Source organism: Rhinolophus sinicus, chromosome 1, assembly GCF_057876585.1.
Source record: "Rhinolophus sinicus isolate RSI-liver-muscle chromosome 1, RSI-T2T, whole genome shotgun sequence".
Taxonomy (NCBI): domain Eukaryota; kingdom Metazoa; phylum Chordata; class Mammalia; order Chiroptera; family Rhinolophidae; genus Rhinolophus; species Rhinolophus sinicus.
The window spans coordinates 83,252,285-83,277,403 of NC_142501.1; the positions used below are offsets into that span (position 1 = coordinate 83,252,285).

The window sequence follows — 25,119 nt, forward strand, 5'->3', positions numbered from 1 at the left end:
TCGGCCGCCCCACTCCTTTTTAAATTATAAAATATTCAGCTTAATGCAGTTGCATGGAGACCTAGGTTTCATGTTTTTTTGAGCACTGAGAGGAATTCTCTTCAGACTTTTCCCAATGCTTTCTTCTAGGCAAGCTTTTATCCATTCATTCTACGGAAACTACTCATTTTACAGAAACATCCCTCAGAAGGAGCAAAAGGACCAAAACATTATACTGTTTCATTATTACTTGTATTTCTGAAACTTTGCATCTTCTCTTTTGTTCAGTCACTTGAAGACACACAGAGAACAACACAATAAGTCCATTTGACAAAAACTAGCTACCCACCATGAATGAGGCAACACTGTGTGGCCATTTACTGTATATAAGACACCTTCTAGAAGCTAAACCAAACATGGACACAATAAAAGAGGAAGGTTATATGGGCACATAAGAAATGTAAGATAAAATGTTGTGGAAATGTCAAGGAAGGAAAGATGGTTCAACTAGGTAGACAAGGGAAAGTTCAATGTAAAAATTTGGTATTTGAACTGAGCCATGAATGGTCTGGTGGCTGTAATGATTGAGGGGAAGGGTTTACCAGTCATCAGGAACATCAATGTGAATTCTTAATTTTGCAGTAAATCAGAAACAACGAACATGTCCTGATCCTTAGCAAAATGTGGCAGATACAGACCTTAATGACCACACAGAATAATGGAAAGAACACAAAGTGTGGATGTAAAAAGACCTGAGGACTGAGGAGTGATGTCCAGTCACCATGTAGTCACTTACAATTTTATTACCTTACAGAAATGATTTAACCTTTCTGAGCCTCAACTCAACATTTGGTAAACATCTATAAAGAAGTATAAACATCTAAAATGAAGTTGGCGACATTGTATTTGTAAGCAAGCAGCATAGCACCCAGTATAACATGTTATGTTTGAGAAGTCATGTTTATTATCATAAAGTTTTCCATAGCAAAGACAACAAAGACCTAAGTATTTCCTTATATGTAGATAAATTTCCTCTTTTAAGAATACTCTGCATCTAACTTCTAAATTCTCTTTCTAAAATTAACTCTGGGATCTGGAGACTAGAATAATAGAAAGCTCATATGACATTTTTCCAGGAGCAAGCTACTGAAAATGTGCTAAATATAGATTATGCAAAAAGGAGGAATATGGAAAATTATGGACATATAGGAAAATTGTGGCCATAAAATTTCAGTCACATTGCAAAATGCCAAATACTGGAATTTTCTATAAAGCTTTATTGTATTTATTTCCAGAAGAAATATTTTGGAAAGCTGGGTTTGAGAAGTTTCTCACATTTTGGCCTCCTACTTCCAATTACACTGGAACTTCATTATCAGTCCCAACACTAGAGATGTACCATTATCTAAACAATCATTTCCATTTCACAGAAATCCCAGGACTGTTTTTCTAATAATTGAGCCATAACAGTGCTGTTCCCATGGTTACCAAGTGTTCTAATTTCAGTTCCTTAATACGCATTTTTATCCTGTAAGATTGCACATTGCTTCAGAACAGGCCACTCTTACTTCCACGTGCTCTTTCTATTATTTTTCTCCAAGTTTCTCACACCCATTCCCTATTTGAGCTTCCTGTTTTGCTCAATTTTTGACCAGATTATGCTTCTATACCCAATCTATATAGTGATCGTGTTTCTAGACAATAAATTTCAAGGCAAAAGAGCAAAGTTAAGGGACAGGACTTGAGCAAAGATTAGAAGAATCAGCTCCTCATCACTCCCCAGGACCCTGGAATTAGCCCCACAGTCATAGTGGCATGGTGATCAGGGGAAAGCAACATGAATCCTGACTCTGGGGTCAACAGCGATTCAGTAATTATTACGTTTTATCTCCATTTGAATTTCTTGACAACAAAGGAATTTGGTGCTCATAGCTCATCAAGTGCCTGAAATTAGGTGTAGAGGTGTGTGTGTGTGTGTGTGTGTGTGTGTGTGTGTGACTCCGTGTGGCTGAGAATTCAGTTTAATGGGAGAAAGGTCCATAGCCTTAATCAAATTTTCAGAAACATGTGTGCAGCAAAGATGGTGTAAAAGAATACTTTTCTTGGACAAGAGCCATGTTTTAGGAAAGAGCCCTGAAGGGGCAAGATATAAATTAAAAGTTTTGGTGAAATTAGTATTATATCCTTAGTCATTGATGTGGTATTAAAATTTGATGTAAAATATTTGGAAAATCAGTGTGGAAATGTGTAATGGGACCCATGAGGATGTTCTGCCTCTTGGATTCAGTCATTGCACTACAAAGAATATATTTTTCATTGCACTACAATGAGTATGTAAAATTCAAGAAGGACAAAAAGTAAAGAGATGCTCATTTTGATATTATGAATGATAGGAAAAAAATAGAATCCAATAGTAAAGACTGGTTGTTAAATAATGTGACATCAACATAATGAAACATTTTAAAGCCATAACTACAAATATTCTATTTATTTCTATTAGTCTGTAGAGAAAAACAGAAAATACTTACGATGATATCAAATGAAATCACAAAGGAAATGCAAGTATGTATAATGTGAGTAAAATTATGACAAAATACATGAACACTTGAATAATAATTTTCAAAATAGTTTTACTAAAATAATGGGATTTTGTGGGATTGCATTGTTTTAAAATTCTCCCAAATTTTAATATCCTATTAAATAAAAGTTGAATTAAAAATAAAGCAGAGACTTCTGTTTAGACATGATAATTTGAACATATGTTTTGATCTTCATTCCTTTCCCATGCTTCACTAAAATGACACTGGTGATAAATAAATTTTTTTAAAAAAGACATAAGTCTACAAGGAAAATGAGGACAGAGAAGGAAATTGCACTATCAAAATTTTGGAATCGATGAAGTAAAAAATGAGAATGACTAACAAATTAAAAAGAGGAAAAGTTAAACATACACCAACAATATAGTAAGATCATAAATAAGCTTATTTATATTGAAGACCCCTAGAACATTTCAAAATCAAAGACATCTTTTACTTCTAAAAGAGAGGTGAAGAGGTGGCTGAAACAGACACATATATAAAAACAACTTCCAGATCAGAAGCCTCAATCAATTAGACCCATTCCCTTTCCATATTCACCTCCCCAACCTACTCAGCCAGACAACTTTCCCTTCCCCATCCAACAGAAAAAAACTACTCTTTAGAGGGATTGAAGCAGAGGGATCTTATACTGTGAACAACTTAAGTCAGAAGTCAGAGTGAAAATAAAGCATTTAAGTGACAATGGGCATATTTAATAGTGAGCTCCCTCCCACTCTTCTCACTCAGCTCCCAGAATGCACCAGCAGCCTGGTTAGACCCCTGAGAAGGAAATCTTAGTCTTACCAGCCTGTGAGAAAAGATCTATAGATACTAATGGTTGTGTATCCCCTAGTGAAACATCCCAATCCAATCATACTGGCATAAAACCATCCCATCAGAGCTCCCAGATAGCCATCTAATGCATCAAACTTAAGTATCAGTGGACCACCCAGAAGACACATAGCATTTGAGGGAAACCTCCAACATGAGGGACAGCAACCAAAGTAAACAGTAAAAGAAACTGAGAGGGAGGGATGAGACAGGGTAGAGACAGAAAAACTTCTCCAAATAAATTAAAATCCCCAGAGACGTAATAGAAGATATTACAGCTATGGAATGAAAAGCAAGATGCTATTTTTAACAGAATGCTAAGAATACAAGAAAGAGTTCTTGAAATTAAAAATCTAGTATCAGAAATTTAAAATGCAATTGCAGGCTTGGAAAGTAAAATGAAGACAAAGAACAACAAAGAGTTAGAAAATGAGAAAAATAGGCCAGAATGCCCAGCATTTGACAAACAGAAGTTCCACATAAAAAGAATAAAGACAACAAAGGTCAAGAGTTTGTCAAAGAAATAATCGAAGAAAAGTTTCGAAGAACTGAACTTGAAAGTGTCAACAAATAAATACAAATCCACAGCATGGTGTAAAATCATGAGCTTTCAAAATATCAAGAGTGTAAAGATTTTACATCTCCCCAGATCCAAAAGCAAAGAAGATCAGAAGCCAAGAATCAAAATGACAACATAATAGATTCTCTAAATGGCAATCCTGGTGGTGAAGTAATACTTTGAAAATTTTAAGAGAAAAATGACATCCAATATTGAAGTTTATACCCAGACAGATTATCCATCAAGAGTGGGAATAGGCTAAAAATATTTCAGAAATGAAAGGTCTCATAACACGTACTTCCTGTTCCTTTTCTCTGGAACTAGTGGAGAGAGTAAATTAAGAAAGAGGAACCAGGAAATGGAAAACTGGAAACAGAGTGTCCAACACTGGAGAGAGTTGGGAATTTCCATGATCATGATGAGGATGAACGGAAATTGCAAGCCAACAACAGAGAGCTGGACTAGAGAGCATCAAATCTACCCATCCAGGAGGGATAACTCAAATGCATTTAAATGAATTTAAGATATTATTTTGATATGTTTGAGTTCTTCAAGAGAAGATTTATAATTCTGGCAAAAAGTTTGCAATTGAACTTTCTGGAGCTGAACTTGTATCAAATGATAGGTACTCAGAAAATTAAACAAAAGAAAAAAACTAGACAATGATGACTCCAGGAAAAAGAAAATGTATATGGGAAATGAATTGAAATTAAAGTACACTGCATAGTTCATCTGTGAATAAAGTCCATATAGTTATAAAAATATAAACACTGAATATTGATTTGATTAAAAAGAACAATAAGATTATATCTGGAAAATGAGAAAGGAAAAGTGTTTCAGTGAAGAGGAGGGAGAGGCATGTATTACAAAATTAAATCCTTGGCTTAAGAGTAAGAAATGAAGATATTACCTAAATCAGAGGGGGGAAAAATCCATGTAGGCATGTTATTTGGAAACGTGGAAATAAATACTAGAAGAAACAAGCAGAAGAATTTAAATTGAGGATGGAGAGGAGTTGGGGAGGTAACTGCTGGTTTTAAAAGTCTTAGTCACTGTTTCCTTTTAAATCTATTTACATGTATAACTTTTACAAAATGAATAAAATAAAGTCAAAGGAAGAAAACAATTATAAAATAGGCAAAACAGAATGAAAAAGTAAATCTGAATACTTTCTTAAATTCAATTTTATAAAAGTTGAATACTTAGGATGAGATTCAAATTGCAGCTTCCGTTAATGCTATAAAATGAAAACAGAAGAGAGATTAAAATGATTAAGGAAAAAAAAAAAAAAGGCTTGCAAAAGGAATTTTCCAGGACTAAAGAACCTTTCTGATGCAAAGGTTCTATACTAACTGCCTCAATGAAGGAAAAACACTCTAATTTAGACACATCATTTTAAAATTTTGGAACACAAAGGATAAAGAAACATTCTAAGTTTCTAGATAGAGAAAAACACCAATGAGACTAAGAGTGGTATTTGATGCCACATGAGCAACCCTGACTTTATTTTCTTCATTCTGTTCTCCTTAGATTTGCTTTGATTTTTCTCCTAACATTGATAAGGTTGATATTTTTAATCTTTCTTTTTAAATAATGAAACATTGCAAAGTTATACACATAAATATATTTTTAAAAACAACCGTTAATATGACACTTTAAAAACAGTAGTCACAATGAAAATAAATGACTCTAATGTTAGGAGGAATAATTTTAAACTTATAGTTCTATATCTAGTCAAATTACCAGTCAAATATGATGTATAATAAAAACATTTCAGATATGCAAAAACTCAGAATGCTTACTTTCCACACATCCCCTTTTAGGAACTTACTTAATGTTTTCAAGGAAAACAAGGGAGGAAATTAAGGAGAACGTCAAGCTAAGAAATGGGGACCCACGGCAAAGATATCATCAGTCCCTGGATGGAAACTGCAAAAAGTTCAAAAAAGCAATCTGTAAAGACGGAACAAAGACACTCAAAAAAATAAGTACTTCTTAAAGTTGGCATAGTCCTTAGTAAGTTGAAAGACCTCAAGAATTTAATAAATGGAGACAATGTAAATTAGAAACTAAGAAAAGCAAATATAATATATATACATATGTATATATATATGTGTGTATATGTATATGTATATGTATATGTATATGTATATGTATATGTATACATACATACAGACAGTGACAAAAACGTATATATTTTAAGAAAGGAAAAAAACTTTTAAAATTGTAATACTGAATATACAAAGTAGGACAACTAAATTCGCAAACTTGTTGCAACGATGTTGCTAACCTTTTTTTGATATCAGAGGGATTATTCACTATGAATTTGTACTAACTGGAAAAACAGTTAACCAGGTTTACTATTTGGTAGTGCTGAAAAGACTGCGTGGAAAAAGGTAGGAGATCTGAGCTTTTCACCAACAATTCACGGCTCTTGCATCACGACAATGCACCAGCTCACACGGCACTGTCTGTGAGGGAGCTTTTAGCCAGTAAACAAATAACTGTATTGGAACACCCTCCCTACTCACCTGACCTGGCCTCCAGTGACTTCTTTCTTTACCCGAAGATCAAGGAAAGATTGAAAGGAAGACATTTTGATGACATTCAGAACATCAAGGGTAATACGACAACAGCTCTGATAGACATTCCAGGAAAAGAGTTCCAAAATTGCTTTGAAGAGGGAACTAGGCACTGGCATCAGTGCACAGCTTCCCAAGGGGAGTACTTCAAAGGTGACCATAGTGATATTCAGGAATGAGGCATGTAGCACTTTTTCTTGGATGAGTTCTCAAACTTAATTGTCCAACCTCATATACTGATAACAAAAGATGAATACAAGTCACGTCTGACTTCTGCAATTACAAGAGGTGCTCAAAGTGGTTACCATCAGCGTCCAGACACTTTTGATTATGGCAAACTACTGCTTGAGCAACATTAACCAAAATGTTCACTTGTATACTTTTGGGGGGCACCCTCTGTATATATATTTAAGAAGGGAAATTAGCATACCATTTGAAATGCTATGAACAGTTTTTAAACTAAAAAAATGTAAATAGCATTTGTTTATTTACAAACTTTAGATACAGCCCATACACTGGAAGCCACAAAGTGGTAGCCCAATGGGCTATATCCAACTAAACAGAAGTGTTTTATTTGACCCGCTTTGTGTGTGTGTGTGTGTGTGTGTGTGTGTGTGTGTGTATTTTAATGAATGAGCTTCCAGCATTTTTAAACCAAAAGATTACACATGAAATTATGGATTATCAGGCTTCTCTTAAAACAATAGAATAATTTGCATGACTAGGTCCACATTATGTAGGCAATACTCAGCATGTACTCCCCAGTTTACCAAAGGGCTATGTCAGTCTCTTTAACTCATGCCTGCCTGCTCTGGGTGGCTTCTGAAGTATCAACACCTCCTATATACAGAGCACTAAAAGCTCAATTATGGTTACAAAATAATAGAGAAATATTATCAGTAGTTCTTGACAATATTGCCAGTTACCTTGACAATATAAAAATTATCCATGCCTGACGCTAGGCCTTGAAGGGTGAAGTGAAATGAGGGCAAGAGAAGAAATGCTAATATCTTTACCTTTCAGATTTGAAAATCAGGAATTGATAGAATAAGGTATAGTTGTCAAAATGCATTATTTGAAGTTGTAAAAGTCACAAATAGTGGAATTAAAAATAATAATATAACTATATTGGGATGGGGAAAAGGGAAGTGAGAGATTGATTTAGTGTCATAGGAGGTTGGGCATAAATGACTAAAATTGGTAAACCAAAAGCTAACCACATTACCATTTTAATCACGGATATTCTGGTAACCCGTAAAAAACAATAAATAGAATATTTTAGGAGTTCACAATAATTCCATCTAGGACTGAGACTGTGTGTGACGGGATTGTTGATTTTAATTAATAGCCATCTTTTCTCCTACCTGCCATTTGGAGTCAGAAGAAAAGATGCCATAAGATTTGGATAATCAAATGATTGTTTATTTAATTCTATATGTAAGTTGTGTCTAAGTTTTTAACATGTGCATATAATACGTTGATAATGGGTGAAACACATACATTAAAGTGCACATGGAAGAAAGCAAAGAACAGTTAGAAATGTTAGAAAGACTAGGGTTGCAACAGTTAAAATGATGCACCACGGACATACGAGTCAACATACAAATCATTGCAACATAAAAGACCGGCACACATATGAAAGAGAATTTTAAAATGCAACCTTTCATGGTATTCTAGTATTAACTAACTAAGCAGTACAACTATATAATCCAGACAGAACAATTCCAGTGACCACCACAGCTGCACATGCTAAAGGATTTCTAAAGCTTGTGGTCCCAAAACAGTTCCCCCACCATTATTGTGTAAGAGGTGACTAAGTAATCTGTGGAGGACATTAGATTAGAGAGAGAGAATTTGGAGGAGTGGCAGATAAAGTTGCTCTTACGCTACGGCATTGAGCCTGGCAAGTGTGTGTTTTTCCTGTTAGATAGTGATGCTTATTATTTTAAATAATTATATTCTTATATTTGAAATCTGTTTGTTGTAGAAACTGAAATGGATTTTTAAAGTCCAGTCCAGTGTTACATCAAAGATCCAAACTGTGATCCAAATAACGTTTGTTTCCTCTTGCCCGCTTGGGCCTGCATTAGGCTGTGGAAGCTGGTGAGGAGACCCAGAGCCTGGTCAGGTGTTTCTCTCTCCCCTACTCACCCTCCTCCACTGTTCTTTACCTGATATCTTTGACCTGTTCTATGATCAGGCTTAGCACAAAGATTAAAGAGAAAAGTCCTCATTCTTAGGTGGCTTGGACCCTCTCCTAGAAAAATTAAAGAAAAAAAGGCGAGCTAGCATGGGTAATTTGGTGACAGAAAAACAAGAGAAAGCCAACAGAGCCAAAATATGAGTTTCCCTGAGTACTGTGGCAGGGCACAAATGTGAACTCTATGAGGGGAGACTGGCCATCAGCATCCTGAAATGGACTCCACACAAAAGGGTGTCTGAATGAGGGGAGGCTGCAAGAAGCTGAGGCCCTGGGAAGAACTGAAAAGCAGCGAGTTGAAGGGCCTTGCCTAAATCAGCAACAATGGAGTTTACTTTCCCTGCAGTAAGATCTCTGAAGAAACCAATAGGAGTGACTTGCAAGGAAAATAATTTCTAGATAATATTTTTTATGTGTCAAGCACTGTTCTGAATGTAATACATACATATATGCATTAATCTTCATAACGACCCAATATGGTAGAGTCCATTGTCATCCTCACATTACAGGTGATAAAACTAAAGGACAGAGGGGTGAAATAACTTGACCAAGGACACACAGAGAGTAACTAGGGAGAGCTATGATTTGACTCTGACTCTGGGGTCTTGGCTTTCAATGGCTACACTAAAGGATCCCCTTAAAAAATAGATATTGTTTATCAAGCTCACTAAAGCCTCAATGCCAGGTTACAATGGTCTCAGTCACCAAAATTCTTGTGAAGTTCCACTTACTTCCTATATGTTTTCCATACAATGAAAAAAGACCTAAAATAGTCTGCTAGAGAATGAAAGTGGCCCAGTTGCCGAATCACTCCCAGCTAACAGCCAACCAATTGCCACAGGCAAACAAGTTTAACAGAGACCAGAGTAACCATTCATATTAAATCACTGGCCCACAAGCTCATGTGTTGAATGAATGGTTATTTTTTTCAAGCCACTGTGTTTTCGGATGTTTCATAGCAATGGATAATTGATACTTTTTTAAGTCAAGATTTCCTTCTGCAGTCACCACGGAAATAATCAAGGACTCAGCTAATAAGTGGGAGTTATGGTAGAAAGGAGCCATCTACAGAATGACACTATCTGCCAGTGATATCTAGAAGCTGTGGATCTGTCTACACGGTAGATACAGGACCCATAGGCTGGCTGAAAAGGGAGGGCCTCCCCCAGGAAGGAAGCCGCATGCTCTATTGTAGGTTTTAGACTGGGTCAGCCATTAGGGTCTTCGCTTGTATCCAGACTTAGCAGATGGCCAGTTAAGTAATCAGTCTCCCAGTCAATGCTTGTAGGGAAAATTTTCAATTGTATTTTAAATATCAAACAGTCTGGCAAGATATGCCTAAGAGGATAATCATGGAGGGCTTACTAAATTGGTACTGATAATCTATTTGGAAACAATGTGGTGATTAGCATGCACCACAAGCATAGTGGTAGCCATTGACTTAGAAATTTCAATTCTGAGAATTTATTCGAAGAAAGAAAATTTAAAGACATTTAAAATGTTTTTTAACCATATACATATTTAAACTCTATTATACACGTTAGTATCTGGATAGTCCATCACCAGAAAGCTCATACTCTGTTAGCTGATAATAAACACACCTACAGTGAGAGTACAAGGTAACTTCTAATGTCAGCTTTTAATATGGTATCATCTTTCAGTCAATAGTCAACTGAAAATGAGTGAGTGGGGCTTCATTTTCCATGATCTGCCTCCCTCTCTCTTATTTTATCTTTAAGCCACCCTCCAAACCCTCCACATACATCCCACGGACCCTATTCCATTCTGTTGGCATTCCAGGAGGTAAAGGCCATGAACCCCTTTGTCTCAAATTCCACCTTGGGAGAAAAGAAATGGAACCTTGTGTAGTCCTCCAAAGAAATGGGCATAGGATTTCAGAGTGAAGCATTACAAGAAAATCAAACTTATCCCTCGCTAATATAATCATTCTACATGGCATAATGATTTATTAAAAGTTATCTTTCCAATTATAGGTAAGAACAAAGAGGGTGAGGAATGCATCTAATTGGATTTTTTTTGCAATGTTGTTGATATTAAAATTTGGGAAATAACTTAATTCCCCAAACATGAGTGAATTTTAAATAAATTCTAAATACTCACTGCTCTTCCCTGCTAGGTTTCCACGTGGCTGGCTCTTTTTCAACACTCTTTAGAAAGACCTTTAGAGATTACCACCCACCACCCTCCTCCAACAGTTTCTCATTATCCCATTTTTATGTTTTATTTTTATCATCACTCTAATCATTACTTAAATATATATTTTTAAGAATTTGTCCCTATGTTATCATCTGTCTTCTCCAATAGGGTTGTAACTTCCATGAGGTCAAAGACCTTATATATCTTGTCCACTACAGTATCTTCTGTATATGGATAGAACATGGCACATAATAAGTGCTCAATAAATATTTGCACAATGAATAAATTTCAGATGTTAAAATTATAAGTATAAAAATGTATATATCTCGATTTAAAAAGTCTTGTGTTATAATTTCTTAAACACTAAAGGCACAAACTATGATTTTAGCAGTGTTAAAATTTTTGCATATGAATTAAAGTTACAATTACAAGAATAAGTTTACTGAGGCAGAATAATTATAACATTTTTCTTGTATTATTAATTACATTAATGTCATTAAAATAATGTTTATGAATTTTTAATCATCCAGGCTCATCTTGTTCATATGTATTAAATAACATGAAAGTACATCTTGGCTTTCCTGATGAAAAAAGCTAGTGCACTGTAATATAAACCTAAACCCTTGAAAAGCTCAAAGACAAACTGAGATATAAGGCTCAAACTGATAGCCTTAACAATTACACAATAAATCTTCGTTAAAACTAACATGTTTTTCTGAAATGTAAATTGTAAGAGTTTTTGAGTTTGTAAATAAAGGAAACATAACTATCATCTTGCTTACATATTTTCAAGCTTTTCCATAAAAAGTAATGAAATGTAAATTGTAAGAGTTTTTGAGTTTGTAAATAAAGGAAACATAACTATCATCTTGCTTACATGTTTTCAAGCTTTTCCATAAAAAGTAATGACTATCCACAAAAGATTTGTTTCTGCATAGTTGTACTCACCATGCCAGTGAGGAAGGTGATGCAAACAGCATCATTCCTTAAAAATTCAAGCTCCAGGCATGGTCTACGCACCTCCTTTATGATAATTACCTTGTAGCTTTGTCATTATTTGTTTACATGTCTGTCTCCCCCATCAGAAGATAAACTCTTTGGGAGCAGGAGAACAGATATTCATAATTTGTTGAATTGAAAACATTTAATAGACAATGCCTGAGGTTAAAGCATTTTAGATATTGAACGTGATATAAAAATATATGTCACCTACCGACTCTGTATATTTACTCTCAAACATGATCCACAAGAATTTGAGTCAGTTTACAATAAAGAATCACAATAGAGAATGGTAAATTACAATTCAACATTGTTTTTGTTTTGTTTTGTTTTGTTTTGTTTTGTTTTTTTATTAAGTTTATTGGGGTGACAATTGTTAGTAAAATTACATAGATTTCAGGTGTACAATTCTGTATTACATCATCTATAAATCCCATTGTGTGTTCATCACCCAGAGTCAGTTCTCCTTCCATCACCATATATTTGATCCCCCTTACCTTCATCTCCCACCCCCCACCCCCCACCCCCTTTACCCTCTGGTAACCACTAAACTATTGTCTGTGTCTATGAGTTTCTGTTTCTCATTTGTTTCTCTTGTTCTTTTGTTGTTTTTGGTTTATATACCACATATCAGTGAAATCACATGGTTCTCTGCTTTTTCTGTCTGACTCATTTCGCTCAGCATTACACTCTCAAGATCCATCCATATTGTCACAAATGTTCCTATATCATCTTTTCTTATCGCCGAATAGTATTCAATTGTGTATATATACCACAACTTCTTTATCCATTCATCTATCGAAGGACATTTTGGTTGTTTCCATGTCTTGGCCACCGTAAACAAAGCTGCAATGAACATTGGAGCACACGTGTCTTTATCTCTAAATGTTTTCAGATTTTTTGGGGTAGATACCCAGGAGAGGGATTGCTGGGTCATACGGTCATTCTATTCGTAATTTTTTGAGGAACCTCCACACTGCCTTCCATAACGGCTGCACCAGTCTGCATTCCCACCAACAGTGTATGAGGGTTCCTTTTTCTCCACAGCCTCTCCAACACTTGTTACTATTTGTCTTGTTGATGATAGCCATTCTGACTGGGGTGAAGTGATATCTCATTGTGGTTTTGATTTGCATTTCTCTGATGATTAGTGATGTTGAGCATTTTTTCATATGTCTATTTGCCATTTGTATGTCCTCTTTGGAGAAATGTCTCTTCAAGTCCTCTGCCCATTTTTCAATTGGGTTGTTTGTTTTTTTGTTGTTGAGTTGCATGAGTTCCTTGTATATTCTGGATATTAGACCCTTATCGGAGGCACTGTTTGCAAAAATCTTCTCCCATTCAGTTGGTGGCCTCTTTATTTTGTCAATGGTTTCTTTTGCTGTGCAGAAGCTTTTAAGTTTCATATAGTCCCATTCGTTTATTTTAGCTTTTGCTTCCATTGCCTTTGGAGTCAAATTCATAAAATGCTCTTTGAACCCAAGGTCCATAAGTTTAGTACCTATGTTTTCTTCTATGCAGTTTATTACAATTCAATATGTTTAAAGCGAGGGAAGATTTAATTTGAATGTATAGTCAAAGCAAGGCCAAAAACAAGAAAGAAGGGAATCTCACCTCTACAGAATATAAATGAAAATATAGTTGCTATATTTTAAAGCTCAGCTTTGGTGTGGATATTTCTAGCAGCAAAAGCAAAAAAAAAAAAAAAGAGAGAGAGAGAGAGAGAGACAGTTATAGTTTTTATTGTGATAAAAATCAATTAGGCAGGAGAAGAAACAAATCATTACCAAGATTTTAGCTCTGGAAGAAATACTTTAGGTAAAATACTGATTGATCATACAAATAACATTGCTGTGCAGCATCCTCAGAACATAATAAAGAATTTCATAAGGTTATTGCTTGACTTCTTCCACCATGAAAGCCCAAAGCTAAACACCACAAGGTAATTCTGCAGAGGCAGTTCATTAACAATTCAGAACCAAGGCAACATGGTCCAAGGATATATTTCTCTGTCCTTTAAAGCATAAGTGAGCAAACTACAGACCCTAGGCCAAATTCAACCTATTGCCTATCCTTGTAAAGTTTTATTGGAACACAGCCACAGCCGTTAATTTACTTAGTGCCTATGGCTGCTTTTGATGAGAGTTGGACAGCAAACAACTTGTTGATCTGAATTGGATTCATACACTAGGCAGAACAATAAGAAATTGCTAATTTTCCTTTTTTTTTTATTCTACAAAACATCAACTTTATATGGTTCAAGCCAACAGTTTAGAAAAAAACTAAGATTGAACTCTTGTTATGAAAGTTAAAGAGCTAGACTTGGATGGATAATAACCCTCCCACATTGGAGGAGGACATGAAACATTGTTAAGCGAAGCCAGGATATTTCCGAAGAAGGAATTTTAATCTCCCAACAACATAAAACTAGACCTAACAATATTTCAGTTTTAGAATGCTACCATTCAAGTGAAAGAAGGAGAAAATACCAACCACCCCAATTAAAAGCCCAATTTAATGACAAACTCAGCAATGATAGCTACCCATTTTGACATGATGATTTCTACTGAACAACTGCTTGTGACATTTCCTAGTCAGAATGTAAATTATTTTAGTTAACAGTGTTGAGCTTGTTTATTTTGTTGAATTGCACACTCTTTGGGAATTGAGAGACCTGATATAATTATTACACCACCGCTAATTAGTAGTATTCTTTTGAGCCCTAGGTTTTTGTGGAAAACGTTAAACAGATATTGGACTCAGTTTGCATTTTAAGGGTTTTGGAAACATTTGAAATAACATAAAATTTAAAACACATTATATGTGTATGGCAGAGTTAGTACATAGGAAACCACCAATGCATTATTAACTTGTGTTTCCAGTGTGACTCATTTTGAACGGGTCTCAGAATAAAGGCTTGTCCTACAAGCATATCCTGAAATTACAAGGTGATCTACTAAGAACCTCCCATTTGCAACAAGTTTTCTGTGTAAATGAGGATTTTTTGATAGTGTGCAAACACATAAAAATACTAAAACAAATGAGATGCTAAGGATTACATGAGATCACAAGTGTAACACAGTAGCTCTGATTCCAAGTTTTCATACTAATCAAACAACTCCATTAGTTTAATTTATTCACTATATAAGGAGTAGATACATTCAGTTTTAACTTATAAAATTACTTTTACTAATAAAATATCATCTGTTTTTATACAGTTGAGTTCTATTTCAAGTTTTATTTGAAAGGAGTTATTTCTGCTAAAAAAAAAAAAAAAAAATCCACTAGAAGAGGTGATCTGAAAAGTCTTTTCCAAATCAAATAATGTATGATTCTTTAAGCAAAACTCTATTTTACAACAGAAATATAAAATAATTACCATGTGTCCTAAGATTTCATATTATCACACACTATACACATCATATTTAAGGCAACTGTCAGAACTGCTTACTAGTTGTAAAATATTTGCTCTTCCCACTTGGTTTTGCACAACACCTGCAATTTAATCAGGATGTTTTTGGGTGTACCCACACTTCCCTGTCAACATTACAGTTTTGGGCAAATGCCAACCTGTAAGAGATTTTCATCTTGAGACTGTTTCCCTTCTTGCAACATCGGTTGTACTGTTGCCAAAAACATCAACCTACTAAGGGAACATCCCCTTTTACTCACTCCCATCCACTTCTGGACTGAAATAAATAAACACTTCTATCCTTTTCCTTAGTAACTCACCTAAAGCGATCCTCCCCAACCTCATGGGTCAATCTCTTTTCATGTGTTCTTAGTACCCGAAGTACTAAGTTACTCACATATTTTTCATTTTTGCTTTTTTATTTTTCTGTCAAAGAGCATTCTCTTAAGATTTGAGATTTCTAAAATATCCACTCCATCATCCTTAGAGAAATCAGCTCTTTCATTCTACACAGGAATAGAAAAATCGTTGCTGTTTCTACCCACTGTGGTGCTTGAGAATTTAATTTCCTCAGTACCAACAAAGAGATTTGTCCTTGCCTACATGGTAAACATTACTTGTTAAGTGTGATCAAACCCAGGAGCCAATTTCGCAGCGAGATGAAATGCTAGAGGAGACAGTTCTAATCACCAAGCAATGACTCAATGTGTTAAATAGACAACCTAAACTGAAACAATGCTGGTGAAGATAGGCATGGTTTCCTGAGAAAGCAGTTTTAGACAAGAAAGCTATATTTCTCTAGATCGGGATCTTACTTTTTCCCCATTTCTATTACTCTTTTAATATCAGAGCAAATGATGATTGCTCAAATTGCTCAAAGATGTTAAATATTTATACTTCCTCAGGAGTCTTAAGAGGAAAATGTGCCTAATAGAAACAATCTGCAGGAGTGGTCAATAGGCCTGGTTCAAACTGCAGTGAACAATATTCTTCAATCTGGTGAATTATGTAGACTTGGATATTTTCAAGAGTAGAAATATTTGATAGTTAAATTGTGTCACACACAATAATATCTGCATGATATTGAGAGTAATATACTATGCATATTTTTGATAAAATTACTCTGCATCTGTTCTTCTGGTAGGCTCAGGTTCATTGCATACAAAGTAGAAGCAAGTTTACCTTTAAATATTGAATATATAATAATAGTGACTGAGATAAGAAGTCCGGAGACTAAAGAATAAAATCAAAACTCTACTGTGGCGCCCAACACACCTCCCCATGTGTGTAAGCTTTTCTCCCTAGCTCATTCCACACAAGCCACTCTGGACTTCTTCCCGTTTCTCAACATGCCTGGCCTTGTACATGCTTAGAGACTTTCTGCCTGCCATTCCTTTTTCTGAAATGGCTTTCCCCAATTCTTCACAGGACTTAACCACAAGAGCAGAGACTGCTTAAAGCAGAGAGTTGGGAACATAACTCCCAGAACACAGTGAATTAGTGTGTATAAATGACTAGAATATTATTAAGTGCTCAACAATGATAGATCATTATTATTTGGGTTGTCATTGTTACTCTTCTATTCATAGCTCAAATATTACTTCCCCACCACAGACAGGCTCTCTCTGAACATTGAAGATAGAGTTTCTCTTGCCTCCCTTCTCCAAATGGTCACTCTCCATCATATCACCCTTTCATTCTCCTCCCTGCAATTAAGGATTGCCTAATGAATAGCAGTTTATAGAAAAGCTAAACTTTGAATGGATAGCTTTATTTTTTTAATGGCCAGAAATCCTTTCTGTAGTTGCCACGGGTAAAAGTAGGTTAAACCTGGCAGAGTCATAGTGATGAAAAGTCAGTACTTATTTTTAAATGAGTGGAATGACAGTGTAAGTGGCATTACAGGGCTGTGGTTTGTTGTTTATGAAAAAGGGGCCAGCTTAAGGAAATCCATGATTATGGTAATATGCTTTCTTGCCTTCTGAAAAAGGCAATAATATCTCAGGGAGACAGTGACTAGGAAGAGTCTTCATTATATATTTTCAAATCTTAGATACTTACATTGAATAATTTACATTAAATCCACGTGGGAAAGATGGGTTGAGAAGAACAGTCTTGGGAGTGATATTTTAGCCTCATTTCAGAGACTATAATTCTTCTCTATTCTTTACAGAAAATTATAAAATTACTACTTTATGAAAAACATCACCCCAAAATATGATATTGTCTGAAAACATAAATCCATTCCAGAAGATGTTAGATAAACTCTTGCACAATAGAGCTACCGTGTTTCCCTGAAAATAAGACCTAGTCAGACAATCAGCTCTAATGCGTCTTTTGGAGCAAAAATTAATATAAGACCCAGTCTTACTTTACTAAATAATAATATAATATAATATAATATAATATAATATAATATAATATAATATAATATAATATAATACCAGGTCTTATATTAATTTTTGCTCCAAAAGATGCATTAGAGTTGATTGTCCAGCTAGGTCTTATTTTGGGGGGAACAAGGTAGTGAATCATTAAACATAGTGCTGATATTTAAACACTACATTGATCCCTTAACTTTGGAAAATTGTCTTTCTTGGAGACAAACCAGGAAGGCAATGTCCTACGTGTACATATGAGAAAAGTCCTTGGGTAGAATTGACAGTTGCTCTGATCACCCCATTCCCATCATGAACACATTGATATCCCGATATTCATTCTTCCTGTCTCTTTCTCAGGTCATTCTTTTATTCCTCCCCATCTTCAGGCCAAATGAGAAGAGAGGAAACATGGGCAGGATAAGATGGATTGGGGTCGGGACATTTTGGACAAATCAATTATTTCTTCTTCTCACACTCTGATCTCCAACCTAAAAGCACTGTGTGGGAGATGTTGAGAGCCCAGATCTCTTGATTGCTCTGCCAATGATCTTTCCACCAAACTCCTTTTCAGGGCCACTCACCATAACACAGCAAGAGTCATCAGAGGAAACCCAACCTTCTCATTTCACAATCCTCTGTTTTACAAACAAAAGAGTTGAAGCCAAGAAACAGTGAATGACTTATCAGATTTATTTCAAATCAGTAAAGAATATGATATTGAAACTTATGCCCATGAATTTCTTGACTCATGGATGAAGTGAGAAACAAATTGTCTCAGTTCATGCTTTGAAATCACCAAGTATTTATTCTCCAGTTTGCTCTTATAAGTGTATATTTTCAAGAGCAACCTGACCCTTGCATGATCATTTGGAGTAGAAGAAAGTGAAAGTCCTGTGAGGGTGGGTGGGAGACAATTAGGAGGGAGAGGAAAGGGTGGAGAGGGCAGGAACCTAAACCATGAAGGGTGCTACATGGTCTATGAAGAAACAGTGAGTCCTTGGGCCAACTGGTCTGACTCATCCCCAGGAAATATATCATTACCATCAACTGTGTCTTAGCCAGGAAACGTTGGAGCCACAAATGAATATGCCAGCACTTGTTAGACACTTGGGGTGGATCTTCATATATAGATATACATCACTATATTATTATATATGATTTAGTAAGCACTCACCATGTCTAATACATATGCTAGGAGCTTTGAATATATTCTCATTTAATTCTTACAACAACCCTAGAATGAAGGTATCACTATCTTAATTTTAGGACTGATGTAAATAAGGCTTGAAGAAATTAAGTGTTGCCTAAGATCATATAGCTACAACATGGAGAAGTCAAGCTGTTAATTCAGGTCTTCCTTATTCTAAAGACTTAGACATCAATAGTTAACACCCCATAGGAAAAGAAATCTCTATTTTCATAGTGAAAAGTGGTATGTCTATGTGCACACTTGACTTTTCCACTGCATGCTCCTTGAGATCACAGATTTTTGTTTGTTTGTTTGTTTTCATATTTATGTCTTCAAAGTAGCGTAGCCCCAATCCTGCCATACATCAGGGGTTCAGTAAATATGTCTTTTATTTCTATGCCAATGTTCGTATTAGCAAGGAGCTAAGTAGGATGAATAATAGCAGCAGGAGCTGACAGATAAGGGGCCATGATCTCCTGTCTCTATCCTCACTTAAATGTCTCCAAAGCATTGTGTACAAAGGAATCTGTAAGAGGCTGCTTCCAGAACAGTACAAGGTACAGAAACAGTCAGAAGAACCCACCAAAAAGCCATAGGGTCACCATGCCCTGTCCTACTTTCACCATCAACCATGTGGCATGAAAAGTAGTGGGTGGGGGTTGTACCACTATGGGCATCATTTTAGAGAGTTTTTTTGGGCCTCTGAGGTTGCAGCACTTTTCATATATTATACAGAACCATACTATGTATGTATTTTAGTAAGTCTTCTCTTAGCCCCCTCCTCCCATCCCCCCATCATGTTCTTCTAAATGCAACCAGCATCTCTAATTCATGAGACAAACAGTGAATTCAGAGACTTAAAAACAAATATTGAATTCCCTTAATCTCTATGAAACTTATATACACTGTATACAATATATTATAGCCACGATAAGTTATTTTCTAGTTCTTTATAGGCTGTCCTCAAGAAGACATTTCGGAAATTAGATTACACACATGATCGATTTTTTCTCCATGAATTTTTTCTCCATGAATTTTTTTTCCAATATGGAAGAAGAAATCACTAACAATAACATGTCCTTTTCAAACTTTCTTCCAAATAATATTTCCAATTATTACGTAGTCAAAATTTTTTAATGAGAACTTATTATATATAAACTCTATTAAATGATTCCAAGAATTCAAAGGAGTATAAGGGAAGAGCCCCTGCCACTGAGTTTAAAATCTATATGTAAAATCTACATATCAAGATAAGCAGAAGGAACAACATGTGCAAACTTCTGATGAGTAACAAGTTCTACAGAAGATGAGAGGACAGAGCCAACTGATTTTTGCCTCAGGTGGTCAGAGAAGTGTTCGTGAAGACAAAACGTGATCTAGAACTTGAAGGACTGGTTAACAGAGAGGAAAAAGTAATTATTTATTTACTGTTCTTAATAATTATACTATGCTGTGTGTCTTCCCTGACTCTAGATACTTTTCTCCAATCTCTTCTTCCTCTAAGTTGCCCCTTGAAATCTAGAAGTGATTTGTGACACACACCCTCTCCCTCACCTCCCACATCTAATTGGTCAAGAAGCCCAGTTGTTTTCCCTCACAAATGAATCTCAAGCATAATCAACTTTCTCCAATCACACCACTAACACTCTAGTGTCACCCCACTTCATTAGCCCCCTACCTGTTCTCAAGAGGTTATTCTTGCCTGTCTCCAAACACTCCTCCTAAAAGTAGCCAGTATCATCTTTTATTAAACCTAAATAAAATTATTGCTTAGCTAAGGTCATCCAATGGCTTCTCATAGCACTTGGAATAACACAGAATGCCCTTAATATGCTTTTCAAGGCTGTGCTTCTGGTCCTCACTGGCTTCTACAGTCTCCTACTCTACCATTCTCTCCTGATAATAACACACACCCCAACAGGACTTTAAAGCTGCCCAACTCACCGAGTATTTTCTGCCCAAAGTGCTCGGAACGTTCTTCCCTTCAATGCTCACATGGATGGCTTCTATTCAACCATATAACTCAGCTTAAAAATTGTTTCATAACAAAAGTCTACTCATATCTCAATCTAAATTACCAACTCTCTCCCAATTTCTGATAATATCTCTCAAATGCCCTATACTTTACACTTGCATATTTAGAGTTTTACTTAAAAACTGTTCCCCATCAGTCCCTAGGCTCAATGATGACAGGAGCCATGTGTATTTTATTCACCACTATATTCCCAGCCTCTAATCCCCGACCAAAAAAATTAAATGAAAAAAATAAATCACCTAGTTTCAACACATAAGTTAGTTTCCATTCTTTTCCCAACCAATACTGTTCCACAGTTTACTGTAAGTGTCAAAGCAAATATCATGCTTAAATTCTACAAGTTTTCAACATCTGGAAATTACATATAATTTCTTATTAGTCAGTGCCACAAGCTCCGCCCCCTCCTTCTCTCTCAGATGTGAGGAGTTAAAAAAATAAAAATAAGAATCCCATGCACCTAGCTTGAAATGCTCTTTATTCCACACCTTAATTGACTCAATGTCTTTATAAAAATTTATTATTTTGGTTTTACTTTTCTTTTTTTTTTTTTTTTTCAAATAAGCAGAGCTGAATAACAAACCAGGAAATAGCTGACCTTTTAAGACTGATCTCCAGGAGAAAGAAAAGTGAAACCTCCCAGCCTCTGACGGGAAGAGAGAGAAAGGAGAACTCATCTCTGTAATCTGGGGAGAATGGAGCAAGAACAGCTCACCCTGGAGGCCGGACCCATCCCTGAGCAAGACTCTTCTTCCTAGGGCTTCATACATAGGCGCGTCCCTCCCCTGGGCTAAGTCTTACTATTTTATGAAAAGCATCATAGTTTATAACAAGTCCATGGGGGGGGGGGGGGAGCAAGAAAAACCTGTAGTTTCTCTAAAAATGTACCCCCAAATTATTTGTTAATTAAAGTAATAATAGTGAATTGAGAGCTTATAAGGAGCCAGCCACTTTGCTATGTGCTTACTAAAAGCACTTAATTAATTAAAGCCTCAATTCTCCCCCATACACCCTATGTAGTAGGCATTATTACTATCAAGATTCTGAGGAAATGAGACCCAAGGAGGGTAAATAATTTGCTTAGCCTCACAGAGCTATTAAACAGTAAAGCCATCTTTCTGTGATAAAGTTTTACTTACTCACTCTTGTACCCTTGTACATGTTGCCCTTATAACTCACACCAGATTATTTGCAGGAAGAGTAATTGGGTAAATTCTGCAGATAACCATTCATTGAACACTGTGTTGAGCTTTGGAGATTCAAGGATGAATAAGTCGTTGTCCTGGCCCTCCTAGAGCTTATAGTCCAATAAAAAGAAAAAGTAATGGATAACATAGGGGACTTACCCTGAGTGGTGTCAGAGTTCCAAGAAATGATGGGCTGTCAGTCTCAGGATGTCTTCTCGGGGAGAATCACACCTGAACGACGAGGGATGTAATGATTAGTAAGTGACACCACAGGTAAATATGGAACACTGAATGTACATACTTACCTCTGAGTAGCCCCTTTAGAACTAAATAAAGTAAATACATATCCTCCGAATTTAAAACCAACAGAACAAAGAGAACTGGTGAGGAAGCGAGAGAAGGAAAGAAGCTGCAGTGGTTGAGTAGAGGGAAGAAGGCTGAAATCTGTTGCTTACAGTGGGAGCATACCAGTGTGAGTTCAGTGGCTTTGCTCCATACATCACTCAAAAGGCTGACACAGGAACCACTGGCACCTCTACCAACCAATATACAGACTGGAGCCAAGAACAGGACAGGTTAGAAACAATACGGGGCTTTTAGGTGACTTCCATTCCTTCTAGCAGTCTGTACAGCTAGGGAACTATCTCTTCTCAACTTTGGGCAGAAGACAAGAGGTTTCCTCCCAGAAAAAGCTGAACCTGAGATTCTTGACTCAAAGCCCAAGCACAGCTAAGGTTAGGGGCAAGGTGCCATAAAGGAAAAATGGGAGGTGAAGTGAAAATCTATGTAGTGGACAATAAGCTCCTTGAGTCCCTTTCCAAGTCTGGAGTTATCCCATCTAGGCAGATAATTGAAAGATTCTTCTCTGGGAAAACAGAATGGTCCAAGGGGAGAGACCTCAAGATATTGACATTTGGAATCCTACAAGGAAAGGGGTGGGTTCCAGCTTTATTGAAGGCTGGCAGCCAGCCAGGGCTACCCAGGCACACAAAGCTTCTAATGAGCTTTCTAGAGCCCCATTCTTAAGTACGCATGGACAGGCAAGGTTTTCCAAATATTTGAGGAAGCCCTCTAACATGAAAGACAGACTAAAGCAAACAAAAAAGCAGCAGAATAGACTAGCCTTAAAAGATTTAGAGTTCAATGCAATGAGCAGGAGAAAACTTTAGGGGAAAAAAACTTTAATAAATAATTTTAGGAAGATGGGTCTAGACTATATTTACAAAACTGGGAAACTGAAAAAAATGTTACATTTTAAGCACAAGTATTTTGTTGTATTATCCTTTATACCATTTAATATGTCTTAAATATCCTTTAAGACATAATATTTATGTCTTAAATATTTTAATATTTAATCCTTTAATATTTTTGGAAAAAGAGAGAGAAAAACTAGTCCAAAATTGAGAAGCTTTATTGATAGTATATATATATTATATATATATATATAATATATATATATATATTTATATATATATAAATTTTCATATACTTCAACAGAACTTACGATAGATGAAGAACAAGGACAAACAGTGCTCACAATCTATATGAAAAATGAACAAATAGAAAATAAAAAGAGCTCTTGAAATTAAAATGATTGCAGGGAAAAAAAATCAACAGAAGGATTTTAAGAAAAATCAAAGACTCTCCCAGCAAAATGAGGAAGTAGAAAAAGAAAAGCGAGAAAATCGAAGAATCAATCCAGAATATTTAACATCTGAATAATGTGAGTCCCCAAAATACAGAACAGAGCTCTAGCTATCATCTTATTTTTCTTCTTCCCTTTTTCAGCCAGGCTCTTTAAGAAAGTCATCTACACCTACTATTTTCAATTCCTTCCATCCCTTCCCTCTTAACCCACTCCAATCTGATTTGCACTCCTTCTACTCCCCTAAAACTGTTCTAATGAAAACCACCAAAAGTAGATCATTTTCTGAGTGCTCATCTCACTTCGCTCGTCAGCAGCACCTAACAGGAGATCATTCCCTCCCTGGATAACGTTCTTTGCTTGGCTTGTGAAACTCCACATGCATCTCCTTTCCTCCTACCTTTCTAGCCACTTCCTTTCGGTGTCTTCTGCTGTTTCTTACTCATCTTCTTGATCTCTAAATGTGAGCAGTGCTTCTGGACTCAGCCCTTAGATCGATCTCTTTATAATCCACACTCACCCCTAGGCTATCTCGCCCAGTCTCATGGTCATCCAGACCACCTGCATGCTGATGGCTTCCACATCTGTCTTTGCATTCCACATATCGAACCTCAACATGCAGACCTAAAAGTCAAACTGACAATTTACATCTCAGTTTGGAGGTAAAACAGGCCTCTCATATACTTCCAATGCCCAATTCTAAACTTCTAGCTTATACTTTCCTCCCTCCCCCAAAAAGTAAGGGAGATAAAAACAACCTTCTCCTCCTGTACCTTTCCGCTTTTCAGTTTCTGGTAACTTCTTAACTTCTTTTTTTAGGCTCATGCCAAAACTCTGAGTCACCTTCCTTCCCTTTTATCTTATACCTCAGACATCATCTGTCAGCAAATCATGACAGCTCTACCTTCAAAACACATAACGAACTCAAACACATCTCACAACCCTCATTGCCGTTACTCCAGTACAAGCCACCATTACTCCTCTCCTGATTTGTTGCAAGCCTCCTAAATGGAACTCTTGCTTCTACCTTTGTCCAGCTTCAGAATATCTCAACACACCAGCCAAAGTGCTCCCATTAAAGACATACGTGAGATCATGTTACTCCTCCTCTCTAAACACTCTCCAATGGCCCCCTTTCTACCCACAAGGCCTTGACATAATTTACGCCCGGATTACGTTTAATCTCATCCCCTCCCACTCACTCATTTGCTTCCTTCACTATAGTCACCCTAGCTTCCTTACTATTCCTTAAATGCCTCTATACTCTGAAGCTGGTGTTTCTTCTACCTGGGAGGCTTTTCCTCCAAAGATCTACCTGGACTAGCCTCTTACTTGTCTTACTGTCTCAGTGAAGGCTTTTCAGGTGACCACACACACACCACACACA

The 25,119-nt window shown here is 36.2% G+C and overlaps 1 long non-coding RNA gene across 3 annotated transcripts in view; it reads right to left on the reverse strand.

Moving 5' to 3' along the window:
• LOC109452869 (uncharacterized) overlaps nucleotides 1-25,119 on the reverse strand; it is a 114,021-nt gene that overhangs the window by 75,943 nt on the left and 12,959 nt on the right. For all 3 annotated transcript variants that reach the window (XR_016022439.1, XR_016022445.1, XR_012493903.2), the window contains exon 3: nucleotides 22,247-22,318. This is a non-coding gene — a long non-coding RNA (uncharacterized LOC109452869). The remainder of the gene's footprint in view (nucleotides 1-22,246; nucleotides 22,319-25,119) is intronic.